This window comes from Pinus tabuliformis, chromosome 1_1 (assembly GCF_031772625.1).
Source record: "Pinus tabuliformis cultivar Carrire ecotype Pingquan chromosome 1_1, CPIR1, whole genome shotgun sequence".
Lineage (NCBI taxonomy): Eukaryota > Viridiplantae > Streptophyta > Pinopsida > Pinales > Pinaceae > Pinus > Pinus tabuliformis.
The window spans coordinates 465,573,094-465,594,703 of NC_142297.1; the positions used below are offsets into that span (position 1 = coordinate 465,573,094).

The 21,610-nt window shown below is 37.0% G+C and overlaps 1 long non-coding RNA gene across 4 annotated transcripts in view; it reads right to left on the bottom strand.

The window, feature by feature from the left end:
- Positions 1 to 315: 315 nt before the first annotated feature.
- LOC149213765 (uncharacterized) overlaps positions 316 to 21,610 on the bottom strand; it is a 33,984-nt gene continuing 12,689 nt past the window's right edge. Inside the window, exons 2-4 of one of the 4 annotated variants that reach the window (XR_016250356.1) lie at positions 15,494 to 15,604; positions 4,191 to 4,280; positions 316 to 845 (exon numbers count right to left, since the gene is read on the bottom strand). This is a non-coding gene — a long non-coding RNA (uncharacterized LOC149213765). Of the gene's footprint in view, positions 846 to 3,974; positions 4,281 to 14,836; positions 15,605 to 21,610 lie in introns of those variants that run through there. The other 3 variants (XR_016250355.1, XR_016250357.1, XR_016250354.1) reach the window with 3 other exon arrangements.

Consider the following 21,610-nt stretch of genomic DNA (forward strand, 5'->3'; position numbering starts at 1 on the left):
ATTCCTTCCACTGTGTTCGGTCCTTTTGCAGGCCTCCTCTTCTCCACCACTCCGCCAATGCAGAAACTATACCCTTCACTGTACCCTCTTTCGTTTAACACATAATCTACAATTCGCAACAATATCACCAAGATACTTTTCACCAGACATGAAAATAATTACCTTTAGAAATTAAAGAAAATAAAAACTTGATTTAAGATTTTTTCTGTTGTTTTTCCTTTTCCGTGTTAATGGAGAATACTTGTTATTGGGCTTCTCCAGCATTTTGGAGATTAGAGTTTTGCACCAGATTTGACTCTCCCCCAATACTACCAATAACAATACACAATTCCGTGCGAATTTAAGATTTGCTTAAAGTGCAACCCTGATCCATGAGCCTTTGAAATTCGTCCACCTTTCGAGGGCCTCTTAATTTACCCAAGACGTATCAAGTCTCTTTCAGTGTTATGACCCATAAAATTCTAAAGTGCATCCTCCAAGTTGTAGGGTGTCACCGCACCAAATACCAGTGCCCATTGATATCTCAATTGACTTCACTTAGCAACAAGCAAACATGGTAACACTAATCGCTTTTTCACTCCTCATGCTTTTGGCATCCTTTTCGCAATTCCTTTGAGCAGCTGTAAGTAATATGAATCTTCAAATAGTATGTATGCATCGAACAGATCATAAAATTAACAGCTTGAGATATGCCCTATATCCAGAAATTAACAATTGTTGCACGTAAAAAAGGATATCATCATTGAATACCGAGGGAAACCCTCAATGTGAAAGCCTTTCTCGTGAGTATTGTCGTGATGCCTTCCTCATCATTGCTACAAACTCTTCATTGCTCTTTCACTTTTCTGACAAGGATTCTCCATGATTTTAGAATTCAAAGATATCAAATAATGCAACACATCGTTTTATCTTCACACCAAAACTCACAACGATTTGCAAAAAATCTATTCTAAAGCACAAATATTTTCTACACTCTTATAAGGGAGGCAAAGCCGAGGTCCATATGGCTTTGATACCACAATAAATGATTTACAATAAACATACATTAAAAACATAAAAAATAGACAGGCAGAAAAGGCTTGAGCTTCATTGTATTATATTCTTCATACTCTCAATGTAATGCAATGTAATGTACAAATAATGATAATAGTACAAATAAATATATGAGGAAGTTTGTCTCAAGATAGTACGTCTATCTTGGACACTATGGTTGAAAAAATCTCTCAACCAAACACTAATCTAGGAGTCTAACTAGTTTGAGAGAATCTCTCAACCAACTAGGCCTAAACTGACTCCTAACCATGAGGAACAAACTCAATCTAGAAAGGTAGGATTAAATCCAACTTTCTTGATTTTAATTAATTAAATTGTTTTGGACTTGGAATTGTTTTCATCACATGAGAGTGAGGCTAACACACTTAATACTTATTATCTAGAAATTATAAGACTTATTTTTGGAAGAAATGCATCATAGAATATGGCTATTATATATCACATTTATACACTCATATTAATGGACATAACTAAGTAAAAATCAATATAATTCTAGCTCAAATGATATGATTTCAATTTATTTAAAATACAAATTTACAAAAAATTAACTTTAAGTAATAAAATTAGATGTCGTACAGTTCAAAGACATAATTCATCCATGATAGTGTCTAACCAAACCTTGATAGTCCACTTAGCAATCATTATCATTAATTATATGTTTTTTTAAGAAATGCAAAACTATTTACAATATATTTTTATCCCAAAAATTACAAATCATATTTATGCACTCATTTTAATGCATTTTATATGTAAACAATGAATAACTGACTTTGTGCCTTGTTGATTTTCAATATGATATGATTGCAGCTACAACCATCAATTGATTTAAGCATATAAATTTATGAAAATTATGAATTGAGAAATCACATATCTTATGCTTCAAAAAGTTCAAATCATTCACCTATGGCACATTTCTCATTAGCCTTAATAGTGAATAATGAATTGTGAATAGTGAATAGTGCACATAGCATTTATCAAGTAAATTATTATAATTTCTTTAGTAAGAATTACACCTTTGTTTGCAAGGAGTTCTATTTCAAAACTTATATTTCACATTTATATATGATTATTGATGCATATAAGTAAACAAAAGTCATTAAAAATAACATGTCTCGATGGTTCATGTAAGATAATTTAAAAGGCAAACAATTCATTTAAGAACACAAGCACACACACACACATTTTATATTTAATTAAACCGAAAATAAAAAATAATAATAATAATAATAAATAAATAAATACAACAAAGCCATTACAAAAAAATTTATAAATAATAAGAAATATACATATTAATATAATTGGCAATTCCCATATATTTCAAAAAATATAAGATCATACAAATTGATACAACAAAAGATAATTTAAAAGGCAAACAATTCATTTAAGAACACGCACACGCACACACTTTTTAGATTTCAAAAAACAAAAATCAATACAACAAAATCACTGCAAATTTTTTTATAAATAATAAGAAATATACATATTAACTTGGAGTTCTTTATGAAATAAGAAACAATAAGAAATTTTATAGTTGAACTTAGAGTTATTTATGACAATTTCCAAAAACTCGCATACATTATTACAAAACCAAAGTTCTAGTAAGAGAATTGTAGTAGAGTCATTCATCACATTTTTTTCGATAAGAAGTCGAAAATATTCAATATAATATCCCTTCTGGAATGGTCCTTTTTTCAAAGCCATTGTATCCAAAACAACAAGGTCAGTGTGTAAAATTGGTTGCAACTGACATTGGAAAAGAGTGCAAAAGTGTTGACAAAAGATTAGGGCCCCCAAAATGATAACCAAATTCAAAATTATTGTCAACTTGTTGAACACTTGTTGATCCATTTATCATTCTATCAAGGACTCCACATGCTTGCTGAGAAAGGGACTCTATCTTTGTATTACGTGTTCCTTTTACATAAGTAGACCCCTTCACCATGTTGCAAAAATTGGAAAATATCATAATGCTCAAGAATGTTGAATTTGGTAAGAGTCTTCTCATTCAATTTCTCATCATGACTTTGACAATATGTAACCATTGCATCCAATATTGTTCTGTTGGTTTTCAATTTAGAACAATAATCTTTTAATTTTATGGCATCTATTGGATGATTAAGTGGAATAGAAAACCAAATGGTTGCATCCAATAGCTTATTTACTACTGAAGCAATTTCTTCCATGGTCAATCCCTGAAGGGGTCGAAGAGTAGTTGTTGTCAAACTGTGTAGACTATTTCTCTTGTAGTTCTCAAAATCAAGTTGGCTTGGAGAACACTTTAATGTGCCTAGTTGGTAACAGTTAAAAACAGTGTCCCATTTATCCCAAATAGGTTGATCAAGTTATACATTAGGGGATTTTTGAGGTCTAAAATGGGCCTCCTAAGAAAAATGTACAACCAAAATAAACTTTATAAGAACCAATAGGATTCAAGATGATGATGTCAACCATGGGGATGATTCACCATTTTTGGAGTAAAAAAATACAAAGATTAAAAAATAATAAAATAATAAAACTATTTTTCAACTCGTATTTTCAACTTATCTCCCTAAGCTTTTATTCAAATTTCAAGCGAGAGTATTCGTTGGATGCAAAATTTAATTCTTCATCTAAGGAGTACCCATGTTGCATACTTTCGATGGACTCTACAAGAAAAATGAGAAATACATGAAAAAACGTGATTACAATCACGTTTTTCGTGTATTTCTCATTTTTCTTGTAGCGAGGTCCATCGAAAGTATGCAACATGGGTACTCATCGGATGAGGAGTCAAATTATGCATCCAACGAGTGTTTTCGCTAGAAATTTGAGTAAACCCATGCGAAGATAAGTTGAAAATACGAGTTGAAAAAATTGTTTTGTCCTTTTTCTCTCTAAAATTTGATGATGTAATCTAATCTTATTTTATGATTACACTATTATTTTATAATTTCCTTAGAAGGCCCATTTTAGACCTCAAAAATCCCCTAATGAGAATTTTTTTATCAGAAAAAATTGTAATTGGACAATCGAAGAAGGAGCACAACATTTTATCATCGATCTGATAAAATAATAAATATAAACTAATCAACAACCATTTATTAGCATAATGTCTAACCATTGTAACAAAGTATAAACTAATTTTAAAATTGTCATACCATTTAAAGATTTTGGTGTCGTGTTTCTTCAACTTCTTTTTTCCTTAGATGCTTCCTTTGAATTCTCACTAGCTTCATAGTCCATGGTTTCTAAAAAAAAAAAAAAAAAAAAACTATTATCACAATTTCGAATTATTGAAGAAAGTATGAATTTATAAATACTATAACTACTCGCATCATTATATGTGTAACAAAATGAACAAGAACAATAACAAGTGTAGAACTCACAATAATAGCTAATCATGGTGTTGATTAGAAAAAAGGCACCCCCAAATAATTTATAATCTTTTAATCGTGACTATAGGCAAGCTAGCACCTACTAGCTTTCCTTCTAGCACGAGCATAAGCACATTTCCAAAAGACATTACATTGTGAATAAATAAAAACAACTGTAGAAACTACAACATCATATTTACACAAAATTTATCTTTTATAGTCAGTGTATAGTCTTAGCTTGTTTTAGAAACCATAAAAGCAAAATACAATGAAAGAACATTAAGTATTGCGATCATTAGATTTTCTTCTAGATCTTCGTCTAGCACAAAGACAAACACATAACAACATTGCAAGGTAAAAGAAATAGAGAATGTGATAGAATTACTTCTAGCAGAAACACAAGCATATTGCCAACAAGAATGTTGCAAAGCAAAATCAATATTTGCATCCTAGATTTCTTTCTATCACAGACACATGGATATTGTCAATAAAAACATTGTATTGTGAAAGAAATCTAGCACATGCTAGAATTATTTTTAGCACGAACACATGCATATTTCCAAGAAAAACATTGCAAACCAAAAAAAAAATCTAACACAAGCTAGATTTCCTTCTAGCACAAACACAAGCACGTTGACATTAAAAATATTGCAAGGCAATGGAAATGTAACACATGCTAGACTCCCTTCTATCGCATAAAAGAAGATTGCCAACAACAACATTGCATTGTAAAGTAAGTCTAGTGCATGCTAAATTTCCTTCTAGCACAAACACAAACACATTGTCAATAAAAACATTGCAATAATAATCCTTCCTAAGACATCACCATGCTTATGAAAATTGACCTTGCTTTTTAGAGACAATGAGGTTTTAGTCCATACCTACATAGACTGTTGTTACAATATAAAAAATGTTAAACCCTCAAATTATTAGAAGGCCCTTCATATGGAATATGTGGTCTAAGAATGGGATATGGTACAATCATAAGCATGTTGCCAACAACAACATTGCATTGTGAAAAAAAAAACATTCTATATTACCCTCTATCACAAACACAAGCACATTGCCAATAAAAACATTACAAGGTGAAATAAATATATTGCACGTTAAATTTCATTTTAGCATAAAAACAAACACATAACAACATTGTAGGGTGAAATAAATCTAGCATGTGCTAGAATTACGTTTAACAAAAATACAAACATGTTTCCAACGACAATATTGCAAAGAAAATTAAATGTAGCAGATGCTAGATTTATTTCTAGTACAGACACAAGCACATTGCCAATAAAAAAACAAAACAAACAAACAAACTCATAACATTGGTAGTTGAAAGAAATCTAACATGTGCTAGATTTACTTCTATCACAAACACAAATATGTTGTCAACAACAACATTACAGGGTAAAAGAAAATCTAGCACATGCTATATTTCCTTATAGCACAAACATAAGTAAATAGCATTATTGTATGGCTAAAGAAACCTAATACATGTTGGATTTACTTCTAGAACAAACACGAGCATATTACCAATAGCATCATTATAAGGCAAAAGGAATCTAGCACCCACAAGATTTTCTTCTAGCACAAACAAAAACGCATTGCGAATAATAACTTTGTAAGGTGAAAGAAATCTAATGTGTGCTATATTTCATTCTATCATAAACACAAGCACATAACAACATTGCAAGGTGTTAGAAATCTAGTATATGCTAGATTTACTTCTATCACAAACACAAGTATATTGTCAACAACAACATTGCAAGAAACCTAGTGCATGCTAAATTTCCTTCTAGCATAGACAGAAACACATTGCAAAATAAAAACAATGCAAGGCATTTGATTTCCTTCTAACACAAATAACTGTATTTTCAAAATTAATATTGCATTGTGAAAAAAATATAACACGTACTAGATTTCCTTCTAGCACAAATTCACAAACATATTGCCAACAACAACATTACTAGACAAAACAAATCTAACACAGGCTAGATTTACTCCTATCAAAAACACAAGCACGTTGGTGAAAGAAATATAATGCATAGTATATTTCCTTCTAATGCAAACACAATCACATAACAACATTGTAAGGTGAGAAAAATTTAGTCTACGTTATATTTACTTCTAAAACAAACATATAAATATTTCCAATGACAACATTACAGGACAAAACAAATCTAGCACAAGCTAGATTTCCTTTTAGCCCAAACAAAAACATGTTAGCAATAACAACATTGCAAGGTAAAAGAAAATCTAACGTGTTAGATTTCCTATTAGCGCCAACACAAGCACATAGCAACATTATAGAGTGAGAAATCTAGCAAGTGCTAGATTTATGTCTCTACAATGTTGTTGTTTCAACGTGCTTGTATGTGTGGTAGACATAAATCTAGCACTTGCTAGATTTCTCACTCTATAATGTTGCTATGTGCTTGTGTTTGCGCTAACAGGGAATCTATGTCTACCACAAATACAAGCACGTTGAAACAACAACATTGTAGAGTATAAGAAATCTAGCCTATGCTAAATTTTCTTCCAACACAAACACAAGCACATTTCAATTTGAAAGAAATCTAGCACATCTTATATTTCCTTCTAGCACAAACACAAGCACATTTCAATTTGAAAGAAATCTAGCGCATCTTATATTTCCTTCTAGCACAAACACAAGCACATAACAACATTGTAGGACTAAAGCAGTCTAGTGCATGCTAGATTCATTTCTATCACAAAGACAAGCAGATTGCAAGCTGAAGGAAACAAAACACATGCTAGATTCCTTCTAGCACAAGCAACCATATTTCCAACAACATTTCATTGTGAAATAAATCTAGTGCATGCAAAATTTCCTTCTAGCCCAAAGATAAGCACATCGCCAATAACAACATTGCAAGGTGAAAGAAATCTTATGTGTTTTAGATTTCCTTCTAGTATAAACACAAGCAGACACAAACATTGTAAGGTGAAAGAATTCTAGCGCATGCTAGATTTACTTCTAGCACAAACACAACCATGTTGACAACAACAACATTACAGGGCAAGGAAATCTAGTGCATGCTAGATTTCTTTCTAACACAAACACAAGCACATTACAGGATGAAATAAATCTAACCCATGCTAGATTTCCTTCTAGCACAAACACAAGAACATAACAACATTGTAGGGTTAAAGAAATATAACACACTAAATTTATTCTAGCACAAATTGAAACATATTGCCAATAACAATATTGCAATAAAAGAAATCTAGCATGTGTTAAATTTTCTTCTAAGACAATCACATGCAAAATTCCAATAACAACATTGCAAGGTCAAAGAATTTTAGCATATTTCCTTCTAGCACAAACAACCAAATTTCCAACCACAACATTGCATTGTGAAAGAAATCTAGTGCATGTTAAGTTTCCTTCTAGCTCAAACACAAGCACATAAAAACAATGTAAGGTGAAAAAAATCTAACATGTGTTATATTTACTTTTAGAAAAAAGACAAGCCTATTGCCAACAACAACATTATCAAGCAAAAGAAATTTAACACATCCTAGATTTCATTCTATCATAAACACAAGTGTATTGCTAATAACAACATTGTAAGATGAAAGAAATCTAACGAATGTTAGATTTCCTTTAGCACAAATAAGCACATAACAACTTTAACCCTTAGTAGCTCCCACACACATACTTTTATTTGCATGTCTCTTTTTTGACACCTAGCACCCCTCAAGTCATGTCATGGACTTTTTTGAGAAGCCAATGCACTTTTATCATAATTATTATGTTATATGAAACCCGCTTTGTATGCACATTGGGTCTTACCCCCCCATACTCTTTTCATCTTATTTGGTCTATAGTGTTAATGCGTTTATTGGTGTGCATGAAATATCATATTTGCAACACCAAACTTTTTAGCCTCAAAACATATAAAAGCATATGCACATCAATACTCTGGTCCCAAAACATATACACATACATGCACTTTGCCTTTAACACCCGTTACCTTTCCCATTTATTATAAGCATTGTAAATTAATTTAAATAATAATGTCTAGGATATTGATTGTTTGATAGCATCCATGGAGGCTGACAAGTGTGCACAAGGGACATGTTGTAAAAATATCAGCTAAGGATGAGGACAAGAGTATGCCTTTGAGTAACTGAACACAGGACAACAAGACCAATGGAAAGTTGGCCATGTAGCAAGGAACCAGTTTGTGACTAGGTGCACATAGGATTGTTGGCCACCTGTTGTAACAACAGAAAATTCAAGGAGACAAGGGGGAACAACACACAATTTGGAGCGTCGAGAGGACACGGGCAAGAGAGGAGCAGCGCAGAGGGCGGAGGTAGTGAGCTCCTAAGAGAAATTGAGAATAAACAGCAATGGTAGAGGACACTGTGTCGTAAACAAAAGAGGAGATCCTTCGAAGAAGCTTGGGAAAAATTTGAGGGGTCTAAATGGTGAACAAACAGCGTCGAGAGCCCTTGACAATGTTGGGGAAAAACTTGTTGTGAAATCTAGAGCATCGAGATTAAGTGATTTCTCTTCTATTGATAACTACTTGTGAATGCTTTTTACTTCTTATATTAGGATCTTCTTTTACTTATGTTATTATAGTGTTATTCTTCATCAAACAGTTACCAATGCATAAACCATAAAGAGACAAGAGACACAGAATATAGGCTATCAAATAGGGCCAAAACCTCTCCCACTTCAGAGGAAAATCCAAACGAATTCTTCTTCTTATAGAGACTTCAATTGACGAATACAAAACCTAGACCCTTGACCAAGAGCCCTCTAAGACCAATACACAAAGCTTATGAGCTTGACCCTTTCCTTCCTTGAGTCAATGATGGTCAAACTATTAATTCTTCTTTCCTTCTCAGCTACTCCTTAGACTTCAACTTTCTGTTGTACTTGGCTTACTTCAGAAACCCTAGCACGTGTGAATCATCAAGATTGTAACCTTAATTTCCTTTGCTTTATGTGGAGGCTACTTCTTTGTCAACTCGGCTTGAGATACACCCTTGCTTCTTCCTTAACTTAACCTTCTAATGTGACTACAATATTTCGGCTTCTTCTGCAACAAGGACAGTCCCTTTTCTTCGCACGTGTGAGATCAAAGTGACCCAAAAACATATCCAAATGATGCCAAAGACTTCGCTCTACTTCTCTCCCTTTTTCGCTGATGATTAGGCTTCCTTCTAAGTGAACTTCGCATATCTTTATTTCAAACCGATTTCTTCACCGAAATTTTGCCTTTTAGAATGAGGCTGAGCTGCCTATTTATAGTTGTTTCCCAGTCAATTAGGCTGACTTGAGAGAGGGTGAGCTGACATGTCCTTTTGTGAAGATTATTTATTCAATCTTGTAGCCGACTTGTAGGAGGTGCCTTTGCTTGATCTTGGAGGACCTTCTTATACATGTAAAGACTCATACACAAATGTAACATGCCCAAGAAGGGTCCTTCATACATGACATTGACTCAATTTGACTTTTATGACTAGATAACAATACCTAAAGGTTCACAATGGGAACCTTAACTAAAATAAAATCCCTTGATCATAAAACCCATGATTCAAGTACTTACATAGATAATTTTATTTTCTTCTTTTCATAAAATCACAATTACACATATCATTATGAAGACCGAACCTAGTTACACTTTTCAACAAAGCTGACTGAACATCACACAAGTTGGAGCGTCAAGAGGATGCAGATAACCTGGGAGGGCATTTGAAAGTTTGGTTGAGGACAGCAGCAGAGCTCACCCAAGATCTAAGTAGACAATTCATGCATCCCTAGTGTGAGCAAAGAGTACGAGCTAGAGTGAATAGTGACGAGGAATTCTAGCATCGTTGGAGGGAGCTACACTATGAGAGTGCATTCCCAGAGATCTGTCTTGACGCAGTGGTTGAATGAAGTCAAAAAACACAAAGTAGAAGAAGAAAGGAGTTGAGCATGATAGCTCATAAGAAGCTAATAAATAAGTTGCCTTGTTACACCATTGACATCTTTGAAGGTCCCTGTGCACAATCTGACTTTCGTGTCTCAGCTAATGGGTGGAGGTAGTTGGACATCTAGAACCCATGTTTCAACTGGCGGATTTGGTTTTAATCCTTTGAGCAAATCCCTCACTCATGCTCTGGAATCTGGCTCGAGGGTGATTGGAGTCTTGGATTGCAAGAAAGACCATAATGTAGCCCAATCTAAGGTTGGGTGGAGAGCTGGAGTCTCGGACTCAGTTGTCGATCCATACTCCAAGATAAGTATCTATCCCATTTAGCATATGCCATGAAATTTCATGTTATATAACCTATTGTTATGATCACTAAATGCTTGAGCATGGTTTACTCGTGTTGGATTAAATTTAAGCTGATGGTTCATAGACTACTGATAATAGTATGATGGGTTCGATGTATAACGCTGACTTACTAACTTGCCTAGAAATTATGAAACACCCCATATGGAAGGTTATTAGTGTTATGGTTGGATCACATAAAGCAGACTCATGGTAGTAGAATCATAACATGTATATACATTATTAATCTCTACTCTATAGCAAGGATGATCATGTACTCATGGGCTTGGAATCCCTGCGCAATAGTTACAACTTACAACCCTGTGAGCTTAAACTTTGAAATATGCATATGCATTGATATGTGTGCAATTAAGGTGAACAAACTGTACTCCTTTCAATACCAGGGTAGTGACCATATCCCATAACTTGCAATGACTACCATGCTGAATTAGTTATAGGAAAATATATGTGTTTTCCCAATTAGACCTAGGCACATATGGCATGATGATGAGAGTCATGGGATATTATTCTCTGGCCACCGTAGTCGCTTTTATGTTAAGTGATTGGGAGTATTAAGAATCCTCCATTCATTATTTAAATCACGGAAATGATACTAGTAGATCTGAGTGAGATTCTGTAAATTAGACCTGCTTATCCAACTAACCTTGCTATTATTTATTCTCGAGCACCTGAGGATGTACTTCCTAACGGATAGAAATAATACCTTGTGAATTTTTGAAAGGCAGTCTCCCAGACAGGCCTGTTTCTACTTATGTTTTGGAGAACACATATCATCTGATTGTTCTAAACATCAAAACCCAATAGACAAACTCATTCCTATACCTCCTCAATATTTCTCCATTCCAACTAGGCTGAATGATCCTCAATTCAGAGGCAAAGTAGCAGTCTTCTCTTCATGCAATCTCAAAACAACTCCGAGGGCCAACCCACCTTCATTGGATGAACGGAAGGTATTAGCACATCTATTTAGGGTGCATCTTGATGTGAATTTGTGGCTTCTTCAGCACAGGCATACACCACGGTGATGATTCGGTTCTGTGCTTGTGCGGAGGTGAGACATGGCATTTTATGAACAATGCTGCTCAGTGTTCCTGGAACAGAGTTTAGATTGTTATCATCCTTGCTGGCATGTGAAGGTTTGTCAGACCTTGTATATTCTCATCATGTAGATGTATTGATTAAGTTAGTGAAATTGGCACCTCCCCATTGACATCTTTTCATTACCAAATTGCCAAATGCTATAAAAAAGGTTGACCAAGGTTGCAGTGTGTGAACTCCAGTGTTTTTGCTGAGGCAGAAGCCATGCTTCTTTCAAGTCAAATGTCTAGTGCTACAATTCTCAGGGTACTTCAGGACTTGAGCTCTCTTGCTTCCTCACTTAACAAGGCAAAGGATTATTAGTTACTACCTTATAGAGATCATGATGAAAGTGTTATTATAATCAGGAGTCTTAAATTACCGCTGAACTTCTATGGTAACAACTGGGTCTCTGCATCAGTAAGACAAAAAAACTGGTCATCTTCATTGTCTATTGTACCTGTGTCTTCTGGTGCTAATGGAGTTTTACTCCCTTTACCACCAGGAACACAGAAGATCTTTCCATATATTGACGTATTTTTGTAATATGTGAAAAGTTGCAACCTCATCAAATGACACCTACACAGCTAGAATACACCAGTGCTACCTCTAGTGAGATAAAATCAGCTGCAAGTTCATCTGATTCCTTAGTGCTCAAGATCCTGGCCCATTGATTACACATAATCGAAGGGAATATCCTTCACTTTGACAAGTGAAACAACCAGTAAAATCAAGGCAGCAATATCAAGATGAGTCCACACATGCTATATTATTAGATTCACATGGTAAACTGATATCTTGTTTCCTGTTCAGATTGCTGGGGCTACCTTTAGATTCTTTCTTTTTTATTGTACAGACTTTAAACTAAACACATACCCAACCCATTTCCTTGTAAGCATTACTAAGCATAGGATGATAATATGGGGCATTTTCCTGGATCGGATTCCAGCTTAGCTATTGCCTCTGCTTTTGGGCATATGGAAAGTTAAGTGCATTCTAGGGGAATTTGATTTCTTGTTTCTTTGTGTCAAGATATCTACAAATGTCCTTGCTGACACTGTGACATCAATGTAAGAGAAGTCCTTATAATGAAATGGGTATTGATCCTAGGAGTTTATTCGTGTGCAATCTCACACTTTCAAAGCTTGCATATGTGCTAGAAATCATTGACAAGTACCTAGACTTGGAAGAAAACTCAAAGTTGCTATGTAGCGACCTAACCCAATTCCAATTCAAGAGGTACAAAACTTAATCAATAATAGCACTTGAAGGGTTATGCTGCTACTGAGCTCCATTCCATAGAAACAGAGATCTCAACGAGTTAAAACTCAATCCATGGACCATTGAAGAGTTAGATCCAGCATTCAGTATTGCAATGAGAATATATTAAATACACCAATCTTATCTATGCATTCATAAGCAACATCTGACAAACACCTTTGGCATCTAGCCCTTAGTTTTTACTAGAGATGCATGAAGCATCATTATATAAACAGAATGCAATCTTTTGGGAAGTCCATTCAAATGTGGAATCCAAGTTAAGCATTGATATTAGACCTTGCATGCAGATTTCATGGATTGCTGTAGTAGTGACATAAAAATGGACTAGGTCAGTTATATCATATATGTCAAAGATAGTCTAACTCAGAGTATGAAACTGCGATCTAATCTATAAACCTGACTAAATGGTCCAAACCTGAAACTGTGACCCTTCTTTGCAAATTGCATGTGCTACCAATTAACCATACTTGAAAGGTTTTAAATTCAATACGAGAGTAATCTTATGGAGTAGCTGTTGTGTTTGGAAAGTCACCACAGAACAAAGGCCAGTGGGTTAATCTCCTAAAATAAGGTGTTAACATAGTCTTCCGAGAGGCACATTTTGCATCAGGAGGTTTGGAAAGTCACCACAGAACAAAGGCCAGTGGGTTAATCTCCTGAAACAAGGTGTTAACATAGTCTTCCGAGAGGCACATTCTGCATCAGGAGGTTTGGAAAGTCACCACAGAACAAAGGCCAGTGGGTTAATCTCCTGAAACAAGGTGTTAACATAGTCTTCTAAGAGGCACATTTTGCATCAGGAGAAACCCTAGACTGATCTCTTTTTATGAGGAAGCAAAAACATGACAAATGTTTGGTTAGGTAGGAATACAGCTTGTCAATTTGGTCTAGCTTGAGTGATTAAAAGAGAAGGTTGTTAGGCTCTCTACCATTTCATGGATTGATATAGTGATGAGACAAAAGAGGCTCCCCCTTGAGACTTAACTAGGTCATTCATAACAGTTGTGGTGTTGGTGCCTTAACTTAGCCAGAAAATGCCAAAACTCTATTGATGCACAAAATTTATTACTGAATCGACCTCAGAATATGCCATAGTCACTGAATATGACATGCATGTCTGTACCGAGGAGGCCCTAAACTTTTGAACAATGGAACCTTACATTGGTATCATCAACCTACATGGGGAGAAACAAAAGATTTTAATAAGATGCCAGCAAAACCTGGACACTATTGTGTGAGATTATTGCTTGGTAACTGCAGATTGCACAACGATGTCTGTGGTTGAGCCAGCAAGAAGTGATCCCTTCAGGTGGATCTTACCAATAAAATATACGTAGCAGTCTCCGATTTCCGGGGTCTGTGAACCACATAGACATAAACCAAATGAAAAATAAATAAATTTACAACAACAACAAAAAATCATAGGTCTAACCAGAATATATATATATATATATATATATATATATATATACACGTCCCATTTCAATGGTGTACATGCCCAAAACTCATGTCCGTCTGTCCCAGTGTTAGTGTCATGTGTGACTTAGATTGAGCATAAACAAATATATGTGAGAAAGCAAAAGCATTTACTATGGAAGCCAAGTTAAGCATTGATATTAGGCCTTGCATGCACATTTCATGGATTGCTGTAGTAGTGACATAAAAATGGACTAGGTCAGTTATATCACATATGTCAAAAGATAGTCTAACTTGAAGTATGAAACTGCCATCTAAGCTTTAAACTTGACTAAATGGTTCAAACCTGAAACTGTGACCCTTCCTTGCAAATTGCACGTGCTAACCAATTAATCATAGTTAAAAGGTTTTAGATTCAATACATGAGTAATCTTATGGAGGAGCTGTTGGGTTTGGAAAGTCACCACAGAACAAAGGCCAGTGGGTTAATCTCCTGAAACAAGGTGTTAACATAGTCTTCTGAGAGACACATTTTGCATCAGGAGAAACCCTAGACTGATCTCTTTTTATGAGGAAGCAAAAACATGACAAATGTTTGGTTAGGTAGGAATACAGCTTGTCAATTTGGTCTAGCTTGAGTGATTAAAAGAGAAGGTTGTTAGGCTCTCCACCATTTCATGGATTGATATAGTGATGAGACAAAAGAGGCTCCCCCTTGAGACTTGACTAGGTCATTCATAATAGTTGTGGTGTTGGTGCCTTAGCTTAGCCAGAAAATGCCAAAACTCTATTGATGCACAAAATTTATTACTGAATCGACCTCAGAGTATGCCATAGTCACTGAATATGACATGCATGGCTGCACCAAGGAGGCCCTAAACTTTTGAACAATGGAACCTTACATTGGTATGGTCAACCTACATGGGGAGAAATAAAAGATTTTAATAAGATGTCAGCAAAACCTGGACACTGTTGTGTGAGATTATTGCTTGGTACCTGCAGATTGCATAACGACCTTTGTGGTTGAGCCAGCAAGAAGTGATCTCTTCAGGTGTATCTTCCCAATACAAATATTCTGTGGACATAGCGGTCACCGATCTTTGGGGTCTGTGAACCACATAGACATAAACCAAATGAAAAATAAATAAATAAATAAAAACAAAAAACTTCATAGGTCTAACCAACAAATATATATATACACGTCCCATTTCAATGGTCTACATGCCCAAAACTCATGTCCGTCTGTCCCAGTGTCAGTGTCATGTGTGACTTAGATTGAGCATAAACAAATACATGTGAGAAAGCAAAAGCACAACTACTAATTGCAGAGGAAATACAGGGGACACAAAAAAAGGTACAAAAATTTATATTTTACTAATTAACTAATTCAATTGAATTACTTCTTGTGCCCCACAATGATTGATTGAGACACTTAGTATTTGGGAATCTTTGTATATTATTCCTAAAACTGCATTGGTTCATTTTACTGCAGTAGTGATAGTTTATTGGTTGGCTAGGGCACAATGATTGGTGTTATTTTCTAAAATTCAGTCATAAGCTGATGTTTTTCAATATTCCGTGTCACCCGATTCACCAAATTGAGATGAATGCTTCTCATGGAGCGTTGGGTCCCACTCTTTAGGTGATAAGAATTTATTCTTATGTAAGCAATTCTCTACTTGTAAGGCTACGTGGGCTAGAAAGATAGCAAGAAAGTTTCATACCATCATATTTGTCATTTACTGTCGTTACCTTGACATCTTCTCATCCTTCCTGATAAATATGATGACATCATCTTCCCATCCTTGCTGTAAACATTATAATATCATCTTCTTATCCTTGCTGGAATTTACTTTGCCCAACTTGAGGTGTATTTTTTCAATGGCTTGTTTTTCTAGTTTATTTCAAAATTTTGGAGACTTTCTTCATCCATTTCAAACAGTTCTAAAATATCCAGTTAATTCCTCTCAATGATATCAAAATCGAAACAATCATTGAACTGACCGACAACAGAAATCAAAACTAAACAAAAACCGAAAACAGAATTGGGCCACAAAACCAGTCAACCAAAAAATAGATAAAATATTCAACTTTTGGAAAAATTACAAATTCATGTGCATCCATATGAATCCAAGCCATCATACACAAATATGAAAAGTTTTTCATGTATGTAGCAAGCAAGGGTGCATATAACCAAAATAGCGCCAAGTACAATCCATATCTGAACCAAAATACATCAACAAAGATGTTCTCAAACTCTCCAAATCAACCCAAGATACTCAGCTCAAAATTTCCAAATTGCTGCAATGAATTGTGAGTCAAATGGAGGGTGGGGAGCTCTTTAAATAGCATTAGGGTGGGCCTCAGGTTAGGTTTTCATGTTCAACCTTTTTATATTTTATCGAATTTTTTTTAAATATTCAAGTCATCCCCATCACCAGCTATATGGCTTTGACAGAATGGAGTTGGACGGTTCTGTACAGAACCAGTCAGTTTTGACATTTATCACCAATTCCAGTGTGGAACATTCAATAGAACCAGTACAGACCCCTAACCGATTGGTTCAGGCTGGTTTAACCAAAAATAATCTAGTTCTGATAACATTGATTTCTCTGGCTAATGATTTTGTGTCTGGCTTCTGTCAGCATAACTTAGAACTTTTCATTTCCAAACTTTCAATACTAGGTCTAAGAATTTAGAAAAAGACTTTTTTACTGTTTGTAAGATTGAAATAGTCCATGCATCTAAATCCATGCACATGTGCATGGAGAAATTGAAACTACAGTTTTAAGTTTGTAGGACATTTCAACCAGAAATTCATGTCGCAAGGGTGTTGTTATAGGTTTAAAGATTTCAAAAAAGATAAAAGTTATGTTACATAATCATAGCTTTGGTTTAGAGCACCTGAAACAATCACAAACTGTTTTATGATAGTTTTGCGGCATTTGGGGGTGCTCACGGTTAGAGTACTCGCTCTGCAGGGGTTTTTTCTTTCCACAGTTTGCGGCTTGAGTGACATTGGTTACACTTGAAGGGGGTAGTTTACAAACCACTATTTTTTGGTTTACCTCCTGTCTTCATACTCTAACTACAGTTTCCACATTGCAACCAAGGGTGGACTTCTGAGGTCACGAGTTTTCTGCTGAAAGCTTACAGGACTGTGGGTCAGTCTGGCAGGAGCATTAAAATAAACCCTTGTCTTTTTTGTGTCAAAGCAAAATCCATTTTTTGCAAGAGGGTTTGAAGCAGAGCACAAGGGCGTTTTGCCAAGAACGGCGGTCTCGGGCAAGTGTAACCCCAACAGGAAGACGCGGCGGAACGGCGCACTGTTTTCTTGGGCAGCTGGCTCCCGGATGGATGAACAGCTACTTGACTACACTTCTGACTCCCTTGCTGCTGAGGATATTTGGGTCAATTTCTCCCGACCGGCTCCAGCTTTGACTACGCCGGTGATAGCCAGTTTACCAGTCACAGGGGTTGAGGCAGTTATAACTCAAATGGAAGATATGGCGGTCTCTCCGCAAACCCTAGAATCGACTCCACCCCCGACAGTTACAGAAGGAATATTCATCCCGGAAGAAGGCCCGGAGTTACCCTTCCTACCCATTCCTTCCCTGTCGGACCTGAACATATGGTCGCAAGCCTTCCCGGCAGCAACAATTACCCAAGGTGGTGCGAGTGTTTCAGGAGAAGGACCGAGTAACTTGGGTCAAACAGCACAAGGATTGTTGCCTGAACAAGTAGGAATCCTCGAGACTGCCCCCTTCTATACAGCATTCCAACCAGTCGGCTCAGCCCCTCCTTCAGGCTGCTTCATTGGCATTCCCGGACTGGACCACGCTTCAGAAGGAAATCGTTCTGATTCAGAAGACATTGGCCTTGAGGAAGGAGAGCAAGCAGCTAAAGCGCGGCCAAAACATCCAAAAAAATCAAGGAATTCAAAAATCAGAGAAAGGGACAAGCAGTTAATCTTCGGAGAAGGAATCTCTATGGCTCAAGCAGCCCTCACGGAGAGCACGGTGTTAGTTGGAAGGGTGAGAGGCCGAAATTACTCCCCGATACGCCTTCTGAAAGTGGACAGCGGAAATTTGGGGGAATCTCCTCATACAGCTCCCAGGTATCCTCTCGCTTTCCAGGGGCTGGTTTGCTCTGATTTTCGCTCATCCAGACCAGGTAGACTGGGTCCTCATGCGGTACTGGCACATCGAGATGACACCAGTGCTATTGAAGCGATGGTCGCCAATGTTTGACCCAGAAAAGGAAAATCATGGAGCGGGGCCAATCTGGGTCTGATTGCCTGCTCTCCCATTACAATTTTGGGGGGAAGAAATCTTCAAGGTAATAGGAGATGATTTGGGTGTCTATCTAGATCATGATAGAACCTACCAAGACACAGGATGCCTAGCATTGGCATGTATTCTAGTGCATCTAGATACCAGAGAAGGTCTGGTAGAGAGCTACCTGCTTCAGATGGGCGACATCACTCGGAGGCAAATTCTAGATTACGAAGGCATTCCCTTCCGTTGCCACAAATGTCACGAAGTGGGGCATTTATACAAAGACTGTCCAAGAATTTCAGGGAAGAATCAGATCCCGGCCAAATTGTTGGTCTCAGCCTCCACTCAAACTCTGGATTCAGATTTCGATTCTCAATTGGACCTCCAAGAAAGTACTCCGCCCTCTAGTCTAACTCTGCAGTAGGTCGTAGCTCACCATTTCGCAAGGGCATCAGATCGACCCCCTGAAAAATCTAGATCCCGGGACACGACTTTCGCGGGTACTCCCTTCTCCACTCTTCCTCTTTTTTCTCATTCTATTGAAGGTTCAGTAAATTTATCATCTTCTTTGAACTGTGTCGTCTCTAAAGCTGAAGTTAATAAGTTATGTCCATCGGTCACTGTGCCTCCCTCACTGTCCTCCCCCATTCCCCAACCCTCTGTGGATAGGACCACCTACCCGCTCGATGATCGCCCACTATCAAGTGGGCCTCACCGATATTTCCTCAGATCCCTTCTGCTGCTCCCTCTTCGATCTTAGGCCTGGACCTTGACCCCCCTCCTTCAATTACTCTCAAGCCTCCGAGAGGCCGTCAATCAAAAATTTCTAGAACATAAATGGGCTAGTGCTGAAGTAGCCTCTGGGATCCAATCCCCAACCGACTTTGTTCTTAAAGCAAAGAGCAACCCTCACTCCTCTCCCCCATGATCTATCTTTCCTTTAATTGTAGGGGTCTAGCCAACCCTAACAAAAAGCTGGCTCTCAAGAGGCTCTGTCTGTCTGAAAAGCTGGATGCTATTTTCCTTCAAGAAACTTTGGGGGAAGGTCACCAGATAAATAAGCTTCTCTTAAGTTTTCTCCCAACCTGGGATTTTCATTTTTTGGATGTGAAGGGTCACTCTGGTGGCTGCGCCTTGGGGTTTAACACTCGTTCTACAAAAATCCTCAACTTTTGGGGAGGAGAAGGTTTTCTTGGTGCAGATATCTGGTCTATGGAGCTCGACAAACCATTTAGGATCATCAACATCTATGGCCCTTGCCAGAACAAAGAATTCTTCTAGAACATAATCATGGAGGCTAATTTTATGAATCAAGATAATATCATTATTGGTGGAGATTTAAATTTCTCCCTCGAATCAGCGAAATCTTGGGGTTTCAGGGGTCAAAGTGATCATCTCACAGCATTTTTTGAAAACTTGTTGGATGCTCACGAATTTCTAAATATTGACCCTGTTAAACTCAAGCCAACTTGGAGGAATCGCAGATTGGGGGTAGATGCCCTTGCTAGAAGATTGGACCGATTCTTGATCAAAGCCCCTCTTATGGCAAGTTTAATTCTCTTTCGTCAATGGGTGGGGAGTGGTGGGATCTCTAATCACTCTCCTATATTTCTGGAGCTCAAGGGTAATCTTTCTAAACCCTCTTCACCTTTTAAATTTAACTCCTCCTGGTTGTTGGAGCCGAGTTTCAGGAACTTGGTCTCGGCCACTTGGATCCATTGCTCCCATAATGAAACCTCCTCCCCAGGGGAGCTCTTTGCAAAAAATCTAGCAGTTCTAAAAGGCAAAACAATAACCTGGGCCAGATTAAAACAAAGAAAAGAAGATGAAGATCTTCAAAGAATTGAAAAGGCTCTACTAGCCTTCGAAGAATCAACTCCCACAGGATCAAACTCGGCAGAACAAAAGTTGCAACTGATTCAGCTGGAAACTGACAGAATAAAGCTTCTTCGCTTAAAAGAAGAAACCTGGAGGCTCAAGAGCAGAGCAATCTGGCTCAAAGCAGGTGATGAAAATTCAAAGTTCTTTCAACAATATGCAAGGGGTCGGAAAGCCATTAACTCAATCTGGGAATTACAAGACTCGGAAGGAAGGAAAGCGGGCAATTTTGAACAACTGGCTGACATGGGGATTAGACATTACTCTAATATCTACAAAGCCCCCATTGGAATAACCCTTCCAAGCATCATTCGCACTGTTGAAGCTCTGCCCAGATTCATCGAGCCGGAGGAAATTGAAGAACTAAACTCTCAAATTACTAGAGAAGAGCTTGAAGCTGTGCTGAAGTGCTTTCATAAGGATAAGAGCCCGGGTCCTGATGGGTGGCCGGTTGAATTCTTCAGTTCCTTTTTAGATTTAATTGGAGATGATCTCATCCAGACCATTGAAGAAAGCCGAAAGTCTGGCAGAATTTTGGAGGCCTTCAACTCGACTTTCCTGGCCCTTATACCCAAATCTGATAACCCTTCCTCTTTTGAAGATTACAGACCCATATCCCTCTGCAATAGCATTTACAAAATCATATCCAAAACAATAGCCCTCCGTATTAAACCCTTTCTCTCCTGAATGATATCCAAGGAACAATTTGCCTTTCTCAGCCATCGCCAAATCCATGAAGCAATTGGTACTGCTCAGGAAGCTCTTCACTCGATTAAGAAGCTCCATAAAAAGTCTGTCATCCTAAAAATTGATCTTTCCAAAGCCTTTGATCGTACCTGTTGGTCCTACCTCAGGATAACTCTCACTCACATTGGCTTCCCCTTTGCTTTCATCAATTGGATCATGGGTTGTCTTACTTCAGTCTCCTTTAGTATTCTCATCAATGGAGCGGCTTTGG